This window comes from Tupaia chinensis, unplaced genomic scaffold, assembly GCF_000334495.1.
Source record: "Tupaia chinensis unplaced genomic scaffold, TupChi_1.0 Scaffold000569_1, whole genome shotgun sequence".
Taxonomy (NCBI): Eukaryota; Metazoa; Chordata; class Mammalia; order Scandentia; family Tupaiidae; genus Tupaia; species Tupaia belangeri.
In genome coordinates this window covers 2002177-2013042 of record NW_006160083.1, presented here as the reverse complement: position 1 = coordinate 2013042, position 10866 = coordinate 2002177, and positions in this window count along the sequence as shown.

Here is a 10866-nt window from a genome sequence, read left to right as displayed (position 1 = left end):
TTCCCTACAGCAAAAGTCTCTCTCTATTAAAAAAAAAAAAAAAGAAAAGAAAAATACCTTACATGACCTCATACAAGACACCAGGCCCAGTTGTTTATTTGCAAATGCTTAAGCAGAGGGGCTTTTAAATATAAACTTTACATATAATTGAAGGTTATGTGTTCACCTGTCATCATAAAGACCGTTTATACAATATATTCTTCCCAATAGAGAGACCAGCAATGGGAAGTTATGAGCATTGCTGTGGATCTAAGAGGTGAATTTATGACATGCTGCACTGCAGTTTCCAAATGATTTATGGCTCAGTCAAACCTTGATAAATGACAGAACCTAAGAATAAATAATAGGAGAATTTAAGAAAGACTAATCCAAAGAAGGTTAAGAATTGGTGCTATATCTTGAGTTTGAATAAAATGGTCTATTTCAAAATTATTTTCATCTTTTCAGAAATGTCTCCTGCCTTGGAGCCAGGTAGTGGTGCAGTGGTAATGTAACTGGATCTACATAGGAAGGGTCCTGTATCCCCACCCTGGGGCCTCCCTAAGCATTCAGGGAGCATGCATGGCTACGATCTAGGCTGGCTGAAACTGGATAGTGGCAGGAAGATCCTTTTGGAGGGGGAGAATTATCTCTCTCCCTTTCTCTCTATCTCTCTCATGGAAAAAAAAAACATTAAAAAAAAGAAGAAGAAATAAAATACTAGAAAATGCCTCCTGCCTTTATTTTTAACTCATGCTATCATGGCGGGTATGTAAGTAGCTCAAAAGGGGCCAGTCACAGGCCCAGGCATAGTGATACAGGCAATAGGGCACCAACTAGGAAGCTGATTGTAGGCCATAGAGATGGGATGGCTGGAATGAATGGGACAGCAGTGCACAAGGGGACTTTACCGCGTGACTGCCAACTCAGCTAGATACACCCATGCTGCTTGCAATCATCCTACCCTGTGGGAGGAGAGCTTACTGATATCTAAACATAATGTTATAGTTCTTTTACAGACTCCTTGGCCTTGGAGCAGGAAGCTAGCTAATTGATCATGTATGTCTTTCTTACCTTCAGGGAGTCAAGAAATTATCTTTATTTTATATATGAAACAGCTGAAGCTACAAGCAACCATGCTAACTCTTTAACTTATAATTAAAGATAATTTATTGAATTTGTTTCTGAATCCAATTATAGCAGACTCACATTTATGAAAAATCTGCCGAGTATCACATTTGATTTCTTCCTCTATTCAAATAGTCTCTACATTTTTCCTTAGTCTCATTTTTCCTTTATTTATTTTCTTCTCAGTTCATCACACACTCAAGAAGTCCAGATTCCCCCCTCAACACTTTTTTACAGGTTAAATCTAAGCTGAAAATAGTTATAAATAAGAAAAAGGGAAAAAAATCCTAGTAGCCTTATAAAGAAAAAATATTCATTTCTGAAAGATTATTTTTTTCTTTTTCCTGCACATAAATAAAAATAGAGTTAACCATCTGGCACCACCAAGTGGCTACTCCACAAATTACATTAAAAAAAGAGTAAAACTAGTTTTGGTTCCTGGCCATCTGAGACCCTGGCGGAAAACCAGATAATAACTTAATTGCTGCCATCTTGAAGTGATGCTTCTTTATTCTCTAAACTCTTGACTCCTCTCATATAGCCATGGGAACGAGGAGTCAGTCTTTATACAATGAGGGAAAGGATCATTGCTTTAGACCTCTAGTTTGATTTGATATAGCCTTGTCCCCATGTACCAGCATGAAATACTGAGTCCCAGTAATTTCCATGGCTTTTCTACGGTTCTACAGCTGGTAATCAGGAAAACTGAGACTTGATCCCTTCCTTCCATAGTCAATTTTTTCTCTTGGGTTATGGATAGAGTTTAGATTATTAAATGGGACCTTTCTGACTCCAATTCTTGTATCATTTAGTGGTATTTTCCAACAATTAGTAACTTTTATATGATAGAAACTTATCAAATGGTTTTTTGTTTTGTTTTGATTTGTTTTTGCTATAGGGTATGTGCACTTGCCAGAGAGAAGGAAAATGAGAAATCCCCTGCCTCTCAGGGGGAAGGTATACAGCAATCATTTCTCCTCCATTCTCCTCTTAGGATATTGGGCATGCACACACATATACACACACACACATACCCTGTGTGATTTTCAAGCCACTGGGTCTGGGATTCAAACTGTGCAGTTGGTTATGTGGGATACAGCCTTATTATCCTCTATGCCACCTGCTGGCCCTCATGTTTTTTAATGAATGAATGAGTTTGCCTTCTTCATCACTCGTAGTAGTCAGAATGAAAACAAACCATGTCCCAAGTTATTCTGTCAAAATAGTATCACCCACATTTGAGAACCATACTTCTTTTCCATTGTTTTTTATCTAATAGGCATTTCTTTGATATAACAAAACAACTATGGATATACAGAAGTTATAAAGTCTGATTCAAGTTATCAGTCAAAGGCTTTCTACATCTTAGTGTAACAACTTGCTGAGTTGTTAAATAAGAGCCAAATGATGCTGGAGAAAATATACATCTTCATGGTTCTATAAGTATGGGAAGAGCCACTAGAACCCTGTGATTATTGTAGTAGCTTTGTTTTTGAGAAAAACTGTCCAGTAATTAACAAGAAATACAGTCATAGAACCTTAACTGAAAATTTAATACCTGCTCTCAATCCTGGCCTAACCTGAAGAGTAACCAATGATAGGTCTTATATCTCTTCCCTTATCATTTCTCTTAACCTCAGAGCCTTTATCTTTATGAAAAGAACTGTATGGGACTTGCTACTATTTGTAAATCTGCCTGTTTAGAATGACCTATTTTTATGATATAAGAAAGGAGGTTGGTACAGTAGAAATGGCTGGCATTTTGGAAAGAGAATGTTCTGGATTTGAATTCCAGTATTGCCTCCTATGAATTTGTGGCTTTGGGTAAGACACTTAAACTTCCTTGATGTTCGATTTTATCAATTACAAACCAGGAATATTCAAACTTAATTTAGAAAGATTAGAGCTATACATAGTATTGGGCCCAGTATCAGATGTATAAACACATATGCATGTGTTAATAATGTGAAGTAAATAAGGGCAGTTTGCATCATTATTACTATTATCATTAATAGAATTTTCATCAAAAACAGTTGTCTACACATCTTCGTTTTTGAAACTGACCTGGGTATGTGAGATCATTAGAATGAATGGGACTCTTCTCTGTGTGGATATTCTAGGTCAGGAAAAAGATCAAATGAAGGTATTTCCCCCCCATCAGCACTATCACATAACAGGGGAACTAATTAGCTTCTATTCATAATCCCTTAGGACACCTTTCTGTGAATGTGCACAGTTGCAATTTTTCCAGAGTATAGAAGTTTAAACTATGTTAATAGGGAATGTCTGCAGGAAAGCTTGCCAATATAAAAATACCAATTTTACATATACCATCTCTTTTTTTTTTGAAAACGTATTAATACATTTAGTACATTTAGTACAAGTACTACCTATTCAGTAAAGCTTTCACAAGAATTAGTTCAAATTAATTAAGTTCATAATTAATCATGATGATAGCTATGCACTTTTGTAAAGTAGTCTACGTGTACTGGTAAGATACATTAATTTGATCCTCCATCAGTGTTTGATCATATGAATTCTCAGAACTTTTACTACAAGACCTTCTAGGGGTCCACAATCCTTGGAAAGCTTCCTTTGATGTAGTCTAATCCTCTTTATTTTATAGTTGCGGTTACTTAGATAAGAGGTGCAAGATGACTTACCAAACCTCATCCAGCTAGTCTATTTCAGGACCAGAAATCAAGCCCAAGTGTCTGGAGCCTTTATCATATACTGATCCTGCCATATTGAGGTTTTCCACACTTCATCTCTTATGTATAACACTTTCAAAATGTTGTCCATATCTTTCATTATTAGTATTAGCCACTTAATACTTTTGTTCAAAACAGTTAAATTTATTCATTTTTTAAAATGTAGCCTGATCCTAAGAAGTAATATGCATGAAATGATTGCTTTAGGTGCCATTTTCCCCTCCAATACCCATTTAATTAATACATACTAACATTTCTTTATTAAAAAAAATATATTCCTGTGCCACCTAGAATCACCTTGGATACCACTAGTAGTATCTGAACCACATAATATACAACCCAGCCCTCTACTTTGCTGCCCCCCCCCAGTAAGAAGTATTTTAGTCTTTCTCTTTCCTCCCGGTGGTTTTGTTCTCCCTCTTATACATTTCAATGGTGCTCAGTATAATCTTTTAAAGACAGAGTTGTAAATTATTGTTACTTGATGCATATACACTGATGCTCTAGAAATGTGATTTAATAAGCAGGGAGGGCTTTAAAAAGTTCAAGGGGGCCACCAAGTGGTGTAATGGTTATGTCGCTAGATTCCTAAGTAGTCTATGTGATTCCAGTCCCAGATCCAGAGGCTTAAACTCATGCCAGGTGCATGTACTTGCATACCCGAAATCCCGAGAGGAGAATGGAGAAGAAGGGGTTTGCAGCATGGCTATCCCCTCTGGGGAGTAATTTCTCACTTTCTGTCTTTCTGTGTCTCTGATGAGTGCAGACACCTGTAGCAAAAATCCCTCTCTAAAAAATAAATAAATAAATAAAATTAAGAAAAGTTCAAGTATAATGGATATATGAACAAACTGCACAGATTTGAAGATTTTTTAGGCAAAAAAATTGGAAATTTAATTCTACTTTTCCATAAACCTTTTGAAGTGCCCTCATATATATCTGAAATAATACTCCAGTCTGTAATATAAATATGCACAGTGTGTCTAGGTTCTGGTTCTTTTGGTATATTTACTATTTATTTTATTTGTTTACAGAGATTCTGAAGGAAAGATTCTGGTCTTCCTACAGTAAATAGAGCATGAAAATCAGGTCTGGCTTGGATTATATCCTAGACATTAACCCTACCTCAGCTTTTGCAGGCTTAGTCTCACCAGCTAAGGGGTGTCTAATAACCATTACCTCCCTCTCAAAGGACCTTAATTTTAAAGAAAGTATAGATACACATCAAATGATGTTTAAGACTAACTGGGATCACCCACATGAGCATTCACTAGGTACGCTTCTCTGTATATGAATGACGCTGGGTACAGCAGAATGGATAAGAAAAGGCACTTGGACTTTGCCTGCAATATGAGTGAAAGACTCAAAAAACTATTTTTTATAATAACTTCTTATCCCACATGTGTCTCAGTTTTGCCATCTGTAAAATAGGTGCAATAATAGTAACTACTTTATAAGGTTATCATAATGGGTAAATAAGATCTTACAGATAAATCTCCTATCTAGTACCTGACACTGTTTATAGGAAGCTGGCAAATTTAGTAATTATTGTAATAGCATGACTGGTTTATACCTTGGAAGTTCGGAGTTTTCATGGCCTATGTTATATATAAGTAGGATGTTCAAGAAATACCTTTTTATTTTAATTTTAATTGGGTTGTTGGGAAAGTCATGGCACATTTTTAAATAGAAAAATACATCATGACTTTCCCAACAGCCTAATAGATTTTTGCTATAGGGTTCATGTGCTTGCAAGAAAACGAGAGTGACAGAGAGAGAGGAAAAGTGAGAAATCACCCCCACCCCCACCCCCCGAGGGAGGATGGCCATGCTGCAATCCCCTCTCCTCTATTCTCCTTGCAGAATTTTGGGCATGCATACACATTTACCCAGTGTGTTTTATCAAGCCACCAGGCCTGGGACTCAAACCACAGAATTGGCCATTTGGGATCCAGAGCCTTAACCACCGGCACCTGCTGACCCAAAATACTATTTTAAATTCTGAATGATTCAGAGTTTCCCATTAAAGGGGGCATGGGGACTCAATTGCCAAGTCTTCTATGTCAGGAAATTACTTTTACCATGATAAAGAAGCAACAGTATTGCTTCTTCTCATAGGGATATGACCATTATTGGGCTTGCTAAACTCTAGGCCCTAGAACAAAAGCAGTCAGCATCTTCCAAAGAGTTTTTCTTCTCCTTTTTCTTTTCTTTCTTTTTTTTTTAATCATCTTTTGTGTGAAACACCCATGACAGAAATGCACGTGGGTTTGTCAGATGCAAGCTTTTTTTTTAAATCATCTTTTGTATGAAACACCCATGACAGAAATGCATGTGGGTTTATCAGATGCTAAGCTGCTCAGTGAAGTGCATACCACATGTCTTAAAAAGAAGAGGAAGTTAACTCTTTGGCATAGATTTCTTTATCAAAGGCATGGCCACTTCATGTATAAACTGGTTGATTTACTGGAGCATTAAACCTGTTTCCTTTATTTTATGAAGATGAACAAATTAGTCTTAATCTGCTGTGGTTCTTTTTCAGCCTGGTTTGTTTAGTCCTCACTTGGAAAGCTATATATACACCGTTAATGAACAAATAAACAAACATATGCACATGATAAAAAGGCAACAGTCAGACCTGGTCTAATATAATGGAAAACAGAAATTTGGTACTTTGTCTGCACAACAATATACCAGATTTATAAAGTCATTAAGTAGAGCTATTTCGTATAGTACTCAAGAGCTCTTTCAAATGAATATTTCAGATCCTGGCTTTTATTAGAACTATAGCTAAAAGAACTAAAACATGATAATGCAGCATTCCTCTCTCAGCCTCTACTATCTCTAAAATTATCTCAACTTTTTAAAGATGGCTTGTAAGAAATGAGTTAATAGTCAGGCATCTGGGCTCTGGTCCCAACTATGCTACTAAACGAAGCAATCTTAACCTGTTTATCTCCTGGGGATCAAGTCCCTCCTCATTAAAATGAAGAAAGTTGAATCAGTTATCTCCACCATCCTATAATCGCTTTCTATCATCACCCAGAATGATAATGTGTAGCAAACATTTTAACTTGGTTAAGTCAGTTAATTAAACTAGGGGGGAAAAAGAAAACCTTCTAAAAAATGCTTTTGCTTTAAAATTCTTAGGTTAAAATGCACATTAAAATACTTTAAACACTCAGATTCCTAAAACAAATAAATGAACAAACAAGTTTTGTTCAAAACTCAAAAGTTTGATATGATACCCTCTAGTGGTGACTAGAATCTGTTTTATTAATTCCAACTGAAAATGCCTCAGATCTTTTGTTTATAGGACAAAATTACTGAGAGTTTTCTTTAAATTATAAGAAGTTACAGTCTATCTCAACATTTGGCCCAAATACCTGGGGCCTCGGAATTAAGTGGTTAAATACACAGCTTCTCAGAGCTGACTCTGGACCAACTAAACCAAGCTCTTTGAGAGCAGGCCCAAGAATCTGCATGATTAACGGAGAAATCGGCCATTCTTAAGCCCACTGGAACTTAAAAACCACTGCTATAGCCCTCTGCAAAGTATGGTAAGGAAGGATATGGGCATTGTGATAAATCTAGAGTGTGGCTACAAAGCAAATGTGCAAATCTTGGGAGAGAGCTACATTCAAATTTTCTTTTCATCCCAGTGTTTAAAACAAATGGACAGCAAATACTCCATTCACTCCCTGCCAATGTCAACATAAGGATCTTGTTCTTTTGCACAGCACAGCAGGGCCTTGCATGGTGCAGATCCTTCAACTGTATCTCCTGGCCCCTGATTCTCCCATTACTCTTTGATACTGAAGTGATAGACTACCTGGGATCTTATCCCAGCTCGGCTCCATATTAATACCATTCCCACCACTAAATTCCACCTGGACCTCCTTTGAATCCCTAAAGTAAATATGCAACTGATCCTACAGTTTTGAATATGCTGTTCATGCCACATGGAATAAGCCTGCACTCAAGTTTGATTAGAAATTATGGTAAATATGCAATCTAAATAAAAACAATAATGCAGAGATAGCCTAGAGTAATGATGCTGATGGCTATTTTCTGTTTTGGTCAAGCGACTAACTCAAAGCCCCTTTTTCCTTCCCTTCCCTTCCCTTCCCTTCCCTTCCCTTCCCTTCCCTTCCCTTTCCTTTCCTTTCCTTTCCTTTCTTTTCTTTTTTGAGCAATAACTTTTGCTATAGCACACATGCTCACCAGAGAAACAATGCAAGAAACCACCCCAAGGGGGATGGCCACATTGCAATCCTTTCTTCTCCATTCTCCTCTTGGAATTTTGGGCACTTGCACACATGTGCCCAGCATGAGGGTTTTTTTTGTTTTTGTTTTTGTTTTTTGAGAGGTTTTAACTATAGGGCACATGCGCTCGCCAGACAGAGAGAGACAGAGAGACAGAAAGCGAGAAATCACCCCCCGGGGGGGATGGCCATGCCGCAATCCCTTCTCCTCCATTCTCCTCTCGGGATCTTGCGCACACACGCACACGCGCCCAGCGTGAGTTTTAAGTCACCGGGTCCGGGACGTGAACTGCGGTCGACTACGTGGGAGTCCAGCAACATAGCCATTACACTAACTGCTGGTCCCTGCCCAGCATGCGTTTTAAGCCACCAGGTCCAGGACTCAGACCACGGTTGACTATGTGGGAGTACAATGCCTTAACCACTATTGCCATTTGCCTGCCCCACAAAGCCCTTTTTCTCTTAATGTAATAAAGAAGAAATAATTGAGAAATACACCCAGAAGAAAAATAAATTAGGCTGTACAAAGGTGTAGAGGTGAAGCACACTGCTCTGTGAGGTAGACCCACATGGGAGGGTCTTGGTTTCATGCTTGGAGATCTCCCTAAGTGTGCCACCTGCACATGTGTTCCTGATCCAGAGGGGCTAAGGCTGGGAGTGGATCATGACATCAAAGTCCTGTTGGGGGTGCTGTCTCTCTGTCTCTTACTCATGGAAGAAACAAGGAAAAATAAATGTAAAGGGCCAACACCATGGCCTAGTGGTTAAGGCAGCTGGATCCCACATAGCTGACTTCTCAGTTCAAGTCCCAGACCCAACAGCTTGAGAAACAGACCAGGAGTATGTGCATGTATACCCAAAACCCCAAGAGAAGGGAGGAGTGGAGAAGGAGGGACTGTGGTGTGACCAACCCTCATGTGGGAGAGGTGCTTTCTCTTTTCTCTCTCTGTCTCTCTCTAGCAGGCTTATATGCCCCTCTAGCAACAAACAGACAAACATACAAAAAGGACAAACCAAGATTGAAACCTAAACTCTATTCCTAACAAAACTTGGTTGGAGAACATTGCTTAGGTGTATGGCAAAATGGGCTTGCTAGTATTCTTCCCCATATCCCGGATCTTCAAGTTCTCCCTTGAAGAAAGGCTTAAAAGTACAGAGCTGGTACAGGAACCCAGAACTGCTGAGTTCTGAGGTCAAGATAGGAGACAAGAAAGCACAGTCTAACGTTAGAGCCTTTCGGTAGACTAGCTCTCCACGATTTTGTAAATGAACAAGAATTGTCTCTAGCAAATCTCGCCTCTGTAAAAATTCTCAATATGTCCTGTGTGGAACTGATAGGCAAGAGAAGTAGACTTCCTAAGCTCCAAAAGGAATTCTCAATATCTATTCAAACTGTGGTAGCCAGAGTTTCTGTACTGCTCTGGGCCAACTGGCCTGTGTCCATCTGAATGTTTCTCATAAAAGATGCTGTTTCGTACATCTTAACCAGAAATGACACAGTTAAATGCAGTAGTAAAACTCAACTATTAATGAAGAAACAAGAAGCAACTTAATTTTTTTATGGCAGAAGGTGCATGTGCATATATAAGAGAGAGGGAGAGAGAGAGGAATATACCCCCTCCCAACAGAGCCAGTCACACTACGATTCTTTTTCTCTCCATTTCTCTATCCCATCAGGATCCTGGGTATGAATCCCTTGCCCAATATGTTTGTCAAACTACCAGGGCCAGCATTTGAACCCAGTTTCCTCTGCACAGTGCATAAATGATTACATCACTCAATTCCCACGTAGTAGACTGCAGTTTGAGTCCAGAACCTGGTGGCTTAAAACACTCTGGGCATGAGACCAGCAGTTAGCGTAATGGCTATGTTGCTGGACTCCCACGTAGTCGACCGTGGTTCGAGTCCCAGACCCGGTGGCTTGAACTCATGCCGGGCACGTGTGCGTGCATGCCCAAGATCTCAAGAGGAGAATGGAGGACAAGGGATTGTGGCGTGGCCATCCCCCCTGGGGGGTAATTTCTCGCTTTCTGTCTCTCTGTCTCCCTCTGTCTGGCGAGCACACATGCCCTATAGCAAAAACCTCTTCAAAACAAAACAAAGCAAAACAAAACAAAACAAAACAAAAAACACTCTGGGCATGTGTGTGTGTATGCCCAAAATCCCCAGGAGAGAATGGAAGAGAAGGGATTATGGTATGGCCATCCCCCCTGGAGTGTGATTTCTTGCTTTCTGTCTCTCTTTGTCTCCAGCATGCGCACACACCCAACAGCAAAACAAACGAAAAACAAACAAACAAACAAAACTCACTTAAAAAAAAATAATATGGGGAAATCCTTGTACACTTTGCCTACAATCTCCCCGCTCCCCCCCTGTGGAGGAAGTTCATAAGACTATAGTACACCGCCACAACCAGGACATGGACACTGATCCAATCCTCTGATCTTACTGAGATTTTCTGTTTCACTTGTACCCATTTCTGTGCTTGTTTGTATGTGTCTGTTTATAGTTGGACATAATGAAGAGGAGCAGGACAAAACTCCCTATCCTATTTTATTCCTACTGAAAGTCAAATAAGACTTAATTTTCATGAAAGAAAGAAACTCAGCTTCTATAAATAACTCAAAAAATTTTTCCAAGTCAGGTTCTATCTGCCATGCAGAAGGGAAAGTATCGCCTTAGTGATTCATGCCTTTGAACCCTGGCAGTTCCTTTTTTTCACTCGCCATCCTCTACTCCCTTCTTTTTTTTTTTTTTTTTTTTTTTTTTGGGGTTTTTTTTTC